Consider the following 12582-nt stretch of genomic DNA (forward strand, 5'->3'; position numbering starts at 1 on the left):
TTTAGTCACCACTTGCTTTTCCACTGTCTTCATGATTTTGGTACTGCTCCACTGTGGTATCAGTATGCTCCAAAACTTTCATTTGTTTATGCATTCTGTGGACCTTTACTTAAATCCAGGGTTACCTGGGCCTCCTAAATCCCTTCAAAATTATGAGAATGCCTCCAAGGAAACAGAGATCACTACCATTGAAATGTGTCAGCCTACAAGGCTGGCTTAAGAAAAGCATACAACGAAATTCAAACTGCACTTAACCTTAAAAAGAGTGTCTTAAAACAATATGCTGTGCTACTTTCCTTATATTTGGAAGTCTAGCCTAAGTAAAAAGAGTGGGTCTTGTTAAACTGGGAGTGAGAACAGTGAGCAGATGAGATAAAGCACTTTGGATTTGTCTGAGCCCCTTGAGGTACCACAAGGGGAAACCCGATGAAGTCAGCAATTTTCCACTGGGTATGACAAGCATTCAGCTGTCTCCTTCCATCCAGATCACATCTTTACCTTAACATCAAGAACCTGTTGAATAAGGTGCTGAACTAAAGCACTGAATGCTCAAGATTAAACTCTTTGTTGCAAAGAAATTTCCGGCGCTGTCGTTATTCACTGTGGCCAAAAAGTTTGGAAATAAATTATCCATATCAAAAATTAAATATTGGATGATGCTGCAGGAAAGTTTATCTTTGAAACCTGCTGTAGTATTCATTGATGACCAATTATATTGCTTTTATATGAGATCTTGCTAATTTATAAATCTGCTGTAGAGTTCCACTTAAATCATTGCAGCTATGCTGATATAGGCCAGATGAGAGTTCAGAGTTGCATTTCCTCAGCTGGTACTTTTGAAATTAATGAGGATGAGAGTAAAATTTCAGAGCTACAGTGCATGGCAGTTAAGTGTTACTAAGAGTTAACTAGTCTCATTGTTTATGGAGGCCATGGGGAAAAAATGGTTACCAAAATATGGAAAATATGATGGTTGTGAAAGTTTGAATGGCTGAAATGCTTTTCTGCAAAGCATTTTTAATGTCATAGCTTATTATTTCTGTTTTTCTCTGAAGAGATGAAGGATAAATATAGTTTTTTTTTAATCTCTTCTATGTATTCTGCTGGGTTTGCTACTATCCTAGAGTACTTGCACACCTTATTTCTAGTTTCTGTGTTTCCAGCCAAAATGAAACAGACAATACCTCTTTTTTGTTATTTACTTATTAGAAAAGAAGAAATTACTGAGAAAATTGACACTCTTAATACATCCTTTATAGTAATTTTTTTTTCATAGCAAAGGATCTTTTTAGGTGTAGGAAAACAATAATTCTGTGTGTTGAAGCTATGGATATAGACACAATTTTCTTCTAGTTCTTTCTATTCCTGAGCATCAACAGAGCTGATACAGATGACTCTGTATGTTATTTGGGCCAGCAGAAAAGTTGTGACTGTATTAGCACTTTTCTTACTGTTCCTCTATCACCTGTCGTTGAATTTACATTAATGCCTGATAAAGTAGTCTGTGTCTTTGAACCAAAGGTTTTTATGAGAATATTAAGAAACTCACACTAGTATTGCTTTCTGAATTAATTTTGGCATTCAGTCTATTTAAATGACCAATGTTGGAAATACAGCTTTTTAAAAAAGGCTATTCATCTTTTAAAAAATCTCTTAGAAGCATGAATATCCAATGGCCTTTGACAGTAAAAATACCATGGATTATTCAATGATACTGTAAAGGTCTTCTAAATTTTGCTACTAAATCATATTAGTTGGTCAGGGATTTTTTCCCCATGATTGATATCTTATCTTGCCCATGAGGAAATGTTTTTGCATCTCATTGAAGAACAACACTGAATAAAGAAATTTTTCTCAGGTAACCATTTTAAATTCTGTTATGATATTAAAATACTCTCACATGTATATATTAATTCTTTTCTAAAACCCTTGCTTGGGGCAGTGAATTCAAAAGGTTAATTAGAGTTTGCATAGAATTTTTTTCTTTCTGTTTTTTGGTTTTTTTTTTTTTTTTTTTCTTTTACTGCTTTAATATACTGCCCTCTTTTTGTAAGAATGATGTGCTGGGAAAGGTGCTTAATTTTTTAATCTATATAAGTAACTATATGATCTCCTATTGAAATAATTACTTTTCTGATCTCCTTGTTCAGAAAAATCTCTGTCCCTTTATTGAGATGACTCATAGGAACTGAATTCAAAATTTTAAGTTATATTTAGGATTGGGAATAGGACCCAAGGCGCCAGACTTTGCTTCTGCTATTTAGGCTGTAGCAATTCATGAGTGATTCAAATTATTGTTTTCTTTTGTTAACACTGAATTTAAAATGTCAGTGTCTTACCTAATAGTCCAAGACTACAGTAAGTCCCAGTTGTTTCTGCACAAACTGAAATCATTCTGTCACTTCAGTTTTTTTTCCTTCATGCTTCAGTCCCTTTTCTGGATCTGCTGTTATTTTTTCCAGACCTTTATTTGTGGTGAGAAACAATTAAAATAATTCTGTTTTGTACTATGAACTTCTGATGAATGTTGACCTTTAAACCTTAAAAAGACAATCAGAACACTGAGTGAGAAATATTGCCATTTAAATTATTAGAACATAATTGTTTAGTATAAAATTACTGAAAGATATTTGAAAAGGGGGTGAAAACAGGAAATGAATTTCTGTTATGGAGATCTCATAGGCTGGAATAGCAGTTTAAAAGAAGTTTTGAAATTTCTAGGGCTGGTGAGAGCTAAGATTCAACTAGACAAAGCAGCATGAAACTTGAAATTGGGAGCTTACAGGAATGGCAAGTAAATTGTCTTAACAAGATCTTTTTCATATTTAATTTTTTCATTGTATTTAAAATCATAAATAATACAATGTGTGTCTGTGGATTACATGTTTCATGAGAGATGCCATGTCAAAGCAGATAAGATTGTGAGTGTTGGGATGATTTCCACCCACTCACAGGTAGAAATATATAGGTAAAGGAAGCAGCCTCTTTTTCAGTGGGGGTTGTAACAGGAAATCACCTTAGTCTTGACCCATGAAACCCTTTACTCTAGAGCGTTTATGTTTCATATTAATGTGTGTAAAAGCCTTCTTATTTTATTAATTAGTTGATTAATTATTGCTTTGTTACAATTAGTCCCAGGGTAAGCATTCAATAAATTGCAAAGAAAGTAACCTACATTCTAAAAACTTTCCTGTCTGAATATGAAATACTGCCAATCTTATTATCCAGATTTTGCACAAGGAGGAGCTTTTGATGAGAGGGATGAAAGTGGCACTTCCAGAGGAGGAGCCTGACTATTATATGGCTAACAGTGCCAGAGTAGAAAAGTTGACCTCTTCCTACTGATTGTGTAGTGAAAATATGGGGCACTTAGATTTATTTCCTGTTTCTCAGGCATTAAAATCAGGGTGAAAAATCATTGTTTTCTGTCTTGCTAAATAAATTGGAGATTCAAGCTTTCATGGTTACTTCGAGTGGTCTAAAACACATGATACTCTTTTCTCTGTAATAATGAGCTTTCTGATGTAAATGCCTTCAGAAAGTAAACATATAATCCATTTTCTCTGCCACTTGCTTAACAACTTAAAAATTGCTTTTCTTACTAAAACACAATTACACAAATTTAACTGAAAAATGTATAAAAGCAGACTTAAAGTAAATAAATGTGGTTAAGAATTTCAGTATATGTTTATTATTAGCTCTGTTTCAGCATTCATAGAGTAACTTATAATAACTACATATGAACTACCATTTGTACTAAAGGTTCCAAATCTTCTTCACTAGTTGCTATCAAAATATCCATTTCCCATGTTATATTATTTGCTTCGGATCACCAACACTTAATATATTATTCTGTGAACAAAGTTATTCTTAGTGACAAACTGATATTTTCATAGATAAATCCGAATGGAAAATCTGAACCGTGTCAACTGGCTAGTGCCACAATTATCATCCAGGAACAGGAAAATAGCAGATGAGGACAGTCATAAAAGTTGACACACTTTAGCTTGACTCCTTTGACCATATAAGCCTGAATATTTGGTACACTGAAGTCTAGTTTCCATAATACCCTTGAACCAAAACCAAGTAATGAATACACCTCATTCTTCTTCCACTCTTCTTTTTTTTTTTTTTTTTTTTTTTCTGGTCTAAATTTAAACTGTCATCTTTAATAGATTTATTTGTATCAGTATAAGTGAAAGGCAAATTAGATCTTTTAAATGCATTCCTTGTTGGTTTTTTCCCTCTGCTGTAAGAGAGGGAAGAACTTGCATTGTTGTATTGTTGTTCTTTTCTACTGATTTATCTCCATGTTGAAGAGTCTGTTCTGTACTAATTTGAAATTCTTTATCCACATTTTGTTTAAATTGCTGCATACATTTGTTAAATAATTCTAGCCTGTTTGGGTTTTGTTGCTCTTTTCTTTTTTCTTTCCATGGTGACTGATTGCCATCTGGGGGCTAACATGAGCCCACCATACTAATTTCACTTATTCTACCCATTAACTGCTATTGTCTCCAGGGTCATAGACAAATGTATGAATCCACTTTATCTCTCAGCTTACAGAACATCTCATACAGTGAGCCTTGTATTACGAAATGGCTACATCAGCCTCTAATTACTCAGCTCTACCCTGCCTTGAATGCTGGTGTACCTTGAGAAACAGCATGCAAAAGCACATTTGTTTAAGTCCTCATATGGTTAACATTGTGCGTAACCTCCTCACAAATTACAGCCTCAGCTGCAGCACATCCATTAGTCTGGAAGAATGAAGATTCCCAAGCGGCCCTGGTGCCTTTCCCAATTCCCTCGCGACCCACCAATCCTCTCAGCGCTTTCTCTGCATGCAGGGAGTGTTCAGAGCTAATCAGGTCAATGATCATCTCACGGCTCAGGGGACATGACAGGAGCCTATCACAGCAGCTACAGGATCCTCCAGACCTGAGCGCGCTCGCTGAGAATCTCGTGTTAAGAAACATTGCCTTGGTGCCTCTTCTCTCACTCCCTACGAGCCTCTGAGGATTTCAGCTGATCTCTCTCTCTCTCTCCTCTAGACAGTGAGGAGTTCAGCGAAAAAAAGGCAGAGCAGCATGCGGCTACCCGGAGGGTGTTGATTGAAAGTTAGATTCTCCCCGATCACTGTTGATTGGACTGATGCTCCAGCATTAGCAGAGAAAAGATTTCAATTAAGGTAAGTGCTGCTTTATCTGGCTGCCTGCATCGCGCCGAATTTCTGCATGGAAAGTTGGAGCGGAGTGAAGTGCAGCCTGCACTGCAGCAAGGGAGGCGCGCCGCGCCGCGGGAGCGGGCTGGGGGCAGAGCGAGTGTCCCAGCCAGGAACACCTCTCCGGAGGGATTCCAGTCTTAAGCAGCATCTTATGAATGGCTGCAGTTTTTTCCGATCCGGTGATTCCCTGAAGCTTGCGAAAAAAAAACCCAAAAAACAAAAAAAAAATCCAAAAAACCAAACCAACGAACAAAAAAACATACAGACAGAAAAAGAACAAAAAAAAAAAAAAAAACCACAAAAAAACCCACAAAAATCCAAAACTTAGACGCATGCAGGGGTATGAGAAGGGAGGAGGAAAGGCAAGTGCACTTTCCCCCTTGTACATGTATTTGAGGAAGCACAGCAGATAGAAAGCAAAAGTACATTATGGTAAAACATAATCCTGAATGAGGAGCGTCATTCCTTCACCAGCAGGAAATCATAGATGCAAGGCTTCAAAGTCCCGTGGCATTTAAATGAGACAGTAAGGGATTCTTGAAATGTGAGTCAAGAATATGCATGCAGCTTTCCAGGCTACCGTCAGACTGAGAACTGTGACTGGCATGTGGAAGGAATGTTATACTCGGAGGCTGAGAGGATTCGGATAGTTGCTATCGTAGGATTAGCATTTCTCCTGTGTGTGTTGAGGGGGGGAAGGCTGAGTAGGGCTGCTGTTTCAATAAAAGTGGCCAGAAAATTAAATTGGTTGCTAGGGGGTGAGAGTAGTGTTTGACTGAAGACAGAGAGGATGTATTTTTTTCATGGGCTGATAGAAAGTGAGGCATATCAAAAGGAACAGACTGATGCTTGAAGATCTTTATCGGTAAGGAGAAAAGAGAGTAGATGAGGGAGGCTGTCTTGAAAGATTAAATGAGTAATAAGAAAATGTCAGAGATTTTTACACAGTCTGGAGTTAGCTAACCTTGTACCTACGGTGTGTCCACCCTGAAATGTCTAAAATGAACTGACTTGGATGGTCTCAGTCATGTCCACGTTTGATAGCTGTGCTATCAGGGGATGTAATTAAGGAGCTTGTAAAGAGGCCAAACTTTTTAATACTGTAAGGGAAAATATTAAGATCTGTTGTATCAAACATGTCAATGTTCTCTCTGTTGCCCACAAAAGTTAATACATTGTGTTTAAAACTTCATGATAATAGGAAGAAAACATTAATGGAAAGTTAAATAATTTCAAATCTTCATAGCTTAGACAGATGTGTAACTTCTAGGCAGTTTACAAAAGTGTGAATTAATTGCACTGCCTGTTTTCAGCCAATGCTCTTTATTGTCATTAAATATCTGTATTGTTGGTTATCATTTATGGTTGGAAGTACAATTCGTAACACTATATCCTGCGTTAAAAACTGAGCTAATCAATATAGAGATATACCTCTCAAGCCTCTGCCCTGCTTCACTCCTCCTCTCCACCTCACCACTTCACAACCTGCCCCCACCTTGCTCCCAAAAGAAAAGGCAAAAAAAAAAAGGGAAAGAATGATTTACATAAATGTTGGGTACCTGCAGGTTACTTATTCCATTAGCCTTTTCGGTGAAAAATGCAGTTTTCTTTCTTGCAAAAACATTAGCACAGGGGAAAATGACCCAAGGTTTTGGGGACATGTTCGAAGAATTCTGACTGTTTTAACTGTTTATCTGTATATTCTCCTTCTTGAAAATTCTTTTTGAAAGTAATATTTTTTATAATGGCAACTCAATATGTCCACTGTTTTCTAGGAAAGAAAGCTGGTTTTGAAGTGGTTACATGCACTGATCCTCATTTGGTGTAGCATATGGCTCACATCTTTTTTGATGTTATATTTAGATGACATTTACTAAATTTTGTGCTTCTTCCACCCAGAGATGCAAGTCTTGACCAGGGTAGAAATATTTCAATGCACATATGGGAATCCATTATATATGTCTTCACTTTTTTCTTTTGTGACTAATCAATGGGTTTTCCGTATAGTATTCATTCATATTAATCAGAGTATTCATTATAAAAAAAATCAAAATACAGTAACTTAATGCACTGCAAGGGAAAAGAATTCAAGTGTGAAACAACTGCTGCTGGAGACATCCAGGTTACATACAAATAGCAGGAAGTTCCTTTCCAGTCTTTCACGAGGTCTGACTACAAACGTTGTTTGACATGATGGCTTTGTTCTCCTTTTGTTTCACAAAGCTGTTGCTGTAAGTAAAAAATAAATAAATCACACTTTCATGGCAGTGTGTCTGTGGGTTTCTAAACAAGTCTTACAAATACACTTACATCTCTATTATTATTTCACAAGATCACATGTTCTAGCTGCTTGTAAGTGAGGAGCTCTTACTTTCTGGTGTGCCAGCCTCAGAGGTTTTATGACATGACAGCCTACCTACCACTGGGAAATTCTGGCTTTTCTCATGTTTTGATATTATTGACAATAATGCCATAATTATATCCTGATATTTTCCATAAGTGGGTTGTGGGCTTCTTCACACATAGTTATGGTCCTAAAAGTGACCTCAGCAGTATGGGAAATAACATTCCTCATTAAACAAATTAATTGGGGCATCTGACTTACTGAAGCTTTTCAGACTTGTTAAACACAGTCAGACAGATTACACAGGAAGGCAGTATAGCCTAGTTCCCTCTCTTGAAGTTTTTTTCTTTACTCTAAAGCTGTATCAAATACTATTAAATATATAGCTGTATGCATAGTTCAACTTTATTTCAGATATTTCAAGTTCTTTGAATGAGGTCAGTTTTAATTTTTTTTTGCCTCAAGCTACATCTCCTTATTACTGACAGACGAGTACAATTACTATCTGGCCCAACTCCATTGAAAATTAGTGTTTGATACTAATGCTTTAATGTTTTAGGAGCTTTTTGGGGAAATTCATTAAAACGAGGTATTGAAACAAGAGCTCTATGAAAACTGACATAAAATTAACCATAGACCAGTGAGGAACAGTCCCACTAAAACAGGGATAGTGACATGTGAGAAAGGAAACAACTGTAAATGACTATAAATCATAATCCAGATATTGTAAAATAAAGTGATATACTAAATGATATATAATTTCAAGAGTATGTTGTGACAGTGAGATAGAACAAGCCTCAGGAGTTAATGTGGTTGCACAGTTTCCTTTCTTGAAGATATGAGGAAATTGCTTTACTTGAAAAGAAGGCTTTTTAACTTCTTGCACCTCTGGGTAGCACCTTCCTCTTCATATAAGCTCATGTTCTTCCTAATGGTAGGTGTTTCTCTTCATTCTTTTCCTCTTAGCATTCTCCCTCATTCTTTTGTTTCCTTTTCTTCATCTATCATGATTCTCTTCAGTCCTTTGATGCTGCAGGGACACCACTTTTCACATTTGGTTCCTCTTTGTAAATTTTTCATTTTTAATGGAAACAGAAAAAAACCCACCGAAGACACTCCAGTGCTCACACAAATGGGGCATGTGTGCTCCAAAACTCCACCATCTCCTTATCCCCTTATTCTCTATGTTTTTTAATTGTTTTTGATTCTACAGTCTTTGTGTCAGGGGCTGTATCTCACTGTACAGTAAGTAGCTAGCACAGTAAGAGGTGGTTCTGCTTCCAGCCTTGGAGTCCCTGTGTGTATCTAGACTGTGGAAATCACATGCTCTAAACTGGTTCGTGCAAACACTGCAAGGTTTAAGTCATCTGCCTCAGGATATCGTTGTTCTTGCAAAAGCATAAATTACTGTTAAAAAGAAGCAGAGATTACAATGTGTACATTATGCCTTTAAATGAGTAAGCTTTGAGCATATTTTCAGGGGTTGCTATTTTCCAGCCACTGTGGAAGTTTCACCTCCTGAATGATTTCTCAGACTCTAACAGGTTGATATAGAGACTAATGTACTCTCTGCTACTACTTTTTCCTGATTTCTCTTTTTTTGTGGTTTGCCATAGGTGCATCATGTTAAAGAATGACTTTCAAACCTTATCTTCTTTTTTATTAATAGAGCCTTTCACAAAGGTCCAGTTGTTTTGTACAGGTGTAACTCATTGAAGGCACTAGGTTTGGCATATGTTGCTGAACATTTGTTGAGGGAATTATTTTGTTGCAAAGCTTTGAAGGTGTTCTTTTCTGAAGGACAAAACTTCAGGCTGTTTTCTTGTTGAGCCTTCAAGCCTGGTGGTTTGGGAGGAGGAAAGATTTCCAGGTAGAAAAATTCTGCATCAATATGAAATCCAAACCTACCTTGCCATAGTGATTACTGGAATTTGTATTTAGCAGAGAAGTCAAAATCACAGGTTTTACAAGGCTAATATTGCAATGGATCATTTAAAAGTCTCTTCTTCTTATCACCAATGAGAACTAAGAGAGTTCACATCATGAGACTTGGTCAGATTCCTTTAGGAGCAGCTGTGGTTCAGTTTCTGTCAACTGTATAGCTTCAGGTTTGAGGGTGTAGAGCCTTCCTGCAAAGATCAGACTAGTTGATGTACACCAGACAGTTCTGTGCTGAAGGACCATCTTTCTGCTGCAGATGTCCCAGCTGCCAATATTTTTCAAGGCAATGACTGCATTGTTTTTGATAAGTATAATGTGAGCTTTGTTTACTGTCCTGTGTTGCAGTGAAGTGTGCTTTGGGGTCTGTGGATGCTGAAGTCCATCTCTGTGCAGTGGTACTGAATGACCCAGACCTGGAACCACAGCTCAGATGCAAATCTTTATGGGGATACTCATGAGAAACTTAAAGGTCTGATACTAAAAATAAGAAAGTATTTGAGCACCTAACTGCACCAGAATTACGGTGTCCATCAGCTTTCAGAGTACAGTATATTTGTAGCAGTCATCCAAACTGATGATAAATACTCAGTTAAATTACTTGGACAAGTAGTTTTTATTTCCAAATTCAGATCAGATTTAGTATTCTTTTCATGCATGCATTTACTCACTGACTGCATTAATACTTTGTCCAGCACACCAAACACACTTGCAAAATAGCTTAGTGACTGACTTGGTTAGTAAAATGCTTGACTTTTTTTCCCCAGTAAAAGTGAATAGGTATGCAAACCCATTCCTTTTCCAGGAAACAGACAAGACTTTTGACCTTTCTTGATCAACAATGTACTCTTGCACTGATCCCATAATCCAGCTTTTTGAACTGGGTCTTTTGACCTCAACTGTATAAGCATTAGGTTGGTTCCCAGCTTCTATTATTTGAAGGCTGCCAGCAAGCTCTAAGTGTAATTGTAAATGCAGACACACATTTGCTAAACACTTGTCTGTGGTCATTTATTCATTTCACAATAATTTTAGTTTGTTTAAAAGGTCAACCACTACTCACAGGACTTGGTTTGAACTGGAGACCTAGATTCTGACTTCCTTTATCTTTCTCTTATGTTTGTTCTTCAGTCCCCTCGGAGCACTTATATATGTGTCTGTGTATATATATATATATATATATATATATATGTATGCATTAATTTATTTATTTATACTGCAGTATTTCTGTATATGGAATTGAGATGATAGTTTCAGCAGCTCTCTTAAAAGTCAGTATGAAGACCACAAATTAAACTTATTGAGAAGAACCTTCTTGGCATTCCATCCTCAGGCATACTGAATATGTCTGTGTGCTACACACTTTCATATATCCATTTTATACTTAGTTTAATGAATAATCTAGAAGAAGAAAAAAAAATACTCCATCCATGGTACATTTTTCTTATTTAAGAAAATGCTGCAAATAAAAACAATATCAGTAAATGGAAAATTTAATTACAGATTTCTAAGAATAATTGTAGCATGAACAAAAACTAGAAACTAGTATTTCTTTACTAGATTTTCATTGTCTTGAACAGTCTGAGAAGAATTGTACTCAATACTTCTACTAGGGATTTGATGATGAAGTCATTCTGCCAAATCTGAGTTCATTTAAATTTATCGCAACAAGCTTTCTTTGAAAACTCTTCTAGTTCAAGTAATATTTCATTCATTAAGCTGGAGTAATAATTATATAACAAAATGAAAAGCCATTGCCTTTCCATTTAGGAAACTTGTACATTTGCTTGTTACGTGTCCTTTCAATTCTCTCTAAAATATTAATAGCAGTCATGGTATTTGGCTGCCATAATTTTAAATATATAACTACATCTCTTTAAAAAGGTTTTGTTGCCTGTCACAAGGAGCACTTTTCTTTTGCTACATAAATAGTAACAATTTTGAGCATAAGTAAACATACCCAGTGTAGATCTATCTCACTGTAACTCTAAACAGACCTTACAGAAGTCCTGATTTACACTATTATAAGAAAAGAAGGACAAAAGAAGCACAATGCCTTTCAGTTGAGAGCAGACCCCTCAATAGGGCTGTGTTTCATGTTTTCATAACGAAATAGCCTGTTGTTTTTTGGTTTATTATTTTTTTTTTTCTTTTTAAAATCTGACCTCCTAGGTAGTGACACTCAAGTTTTCTATAAACCAGAGCTTTTTGTGATTTGGCCCTTCCACCTCTGAACTGCTGCTTGAAGGAGAATGTGTCAAAAAAAAAAAAAGAAAATGTGATACACCTGGCTTCTACTTGAAAAAGTGCATATGTCAGAATAAATACAGAGTGTGAGAGGTGGTGTTGAAAAGGTAAGTGCAGATGAGGAAAGCACTCAAATTAATTTGCTAATTAAAATGCTTTTTAAAGAGCATCACTTGCCTCCGTTGTTTTTGTGATTCAGTGTAAAGATTTCTGTCCCATTTTTTGGTACTCACTGCATATGAATCTAATAAAATTTTCAGACACCATCACTTTCTTCTGTATTTGTCCTCATGTCTCCTCATTTCGTTCCTATCCTCCTCTTTTTTATCATTATTTGGAAACCTCCTTTGTTAATGCACAGAATGCATAAGCACCTATTTCAGGTGCATCAATGGACTTCAATCCCACTCTGCATTACCCATCAGATGCAGCACATAATAATTACCTGTCACTCTTTCTCACCCTGAGAGCCAAAATTTATCTGTCAAGGACATATTTGAGTTCCAGCAGCCAAGAATATGAGTAATCCTAGGCTAGGTGTAGAGGAGATACTATGGATGGCAGGATGGAGCAGAGTCATGAGGGCAAGCAATTGGATGATTTTAATAGTTAAAGAGAAAAGCAAACAAACAAAAAAAAAAATCCCAAACCTCCCCCCCGCCCAGGAAATATTAAAAAGTAGCCGTCTTTTGTTTTGTTTTTTTGTTTCAGTTTGGGGTTTTTTTGTGTCTGGTAGAAGTATTTTTCTCCAAGCTTGTTATTTAAACTGGGTGAGTTTGTTTGTTTGTTTGACTTGATTTTTTTTTTACTCTGCCTGGAGCTCCCT

The 12582-nt window shown here is 36.4% G+C and overlaps 1 protein-coding gene across 1 annotated transcript in view; it reads left to right on the plus strand.

Annotated features, from left to right (window-relative positions):
* The window catches only part of CDH12 (cadherin 12), a 335414-nt gene that overhangs the window by 106047 nt on the left and 216785 nt on the right, over positions 1–12582 (plus strand). The window contains exon 2 of the mRNA XM_085052104.1: positions 5055–5191. The gene's annotated coding sequence lies outside the window, so the exon portion shown is untranslated. The remainder of the gene's footprint in view (positions 1–5054; positions 5192–12582) is intronic.

Source organism: Lichenostomus cassidix, chromosome 2 (genome assembly GCF_008360975.1).
Source record: "Lichenostomus cassidix isolate B80296 chromosome 2, HeHo_3.0, whole genome shotgun sequence".
Taxonomy (NCBI): domain Eukaryota; kingdom Metazoa; phylum Chordata; class Aves; order Passeriformes; family Meliphagidae; genus Lichenostomus; species Lichenostomus cassidix.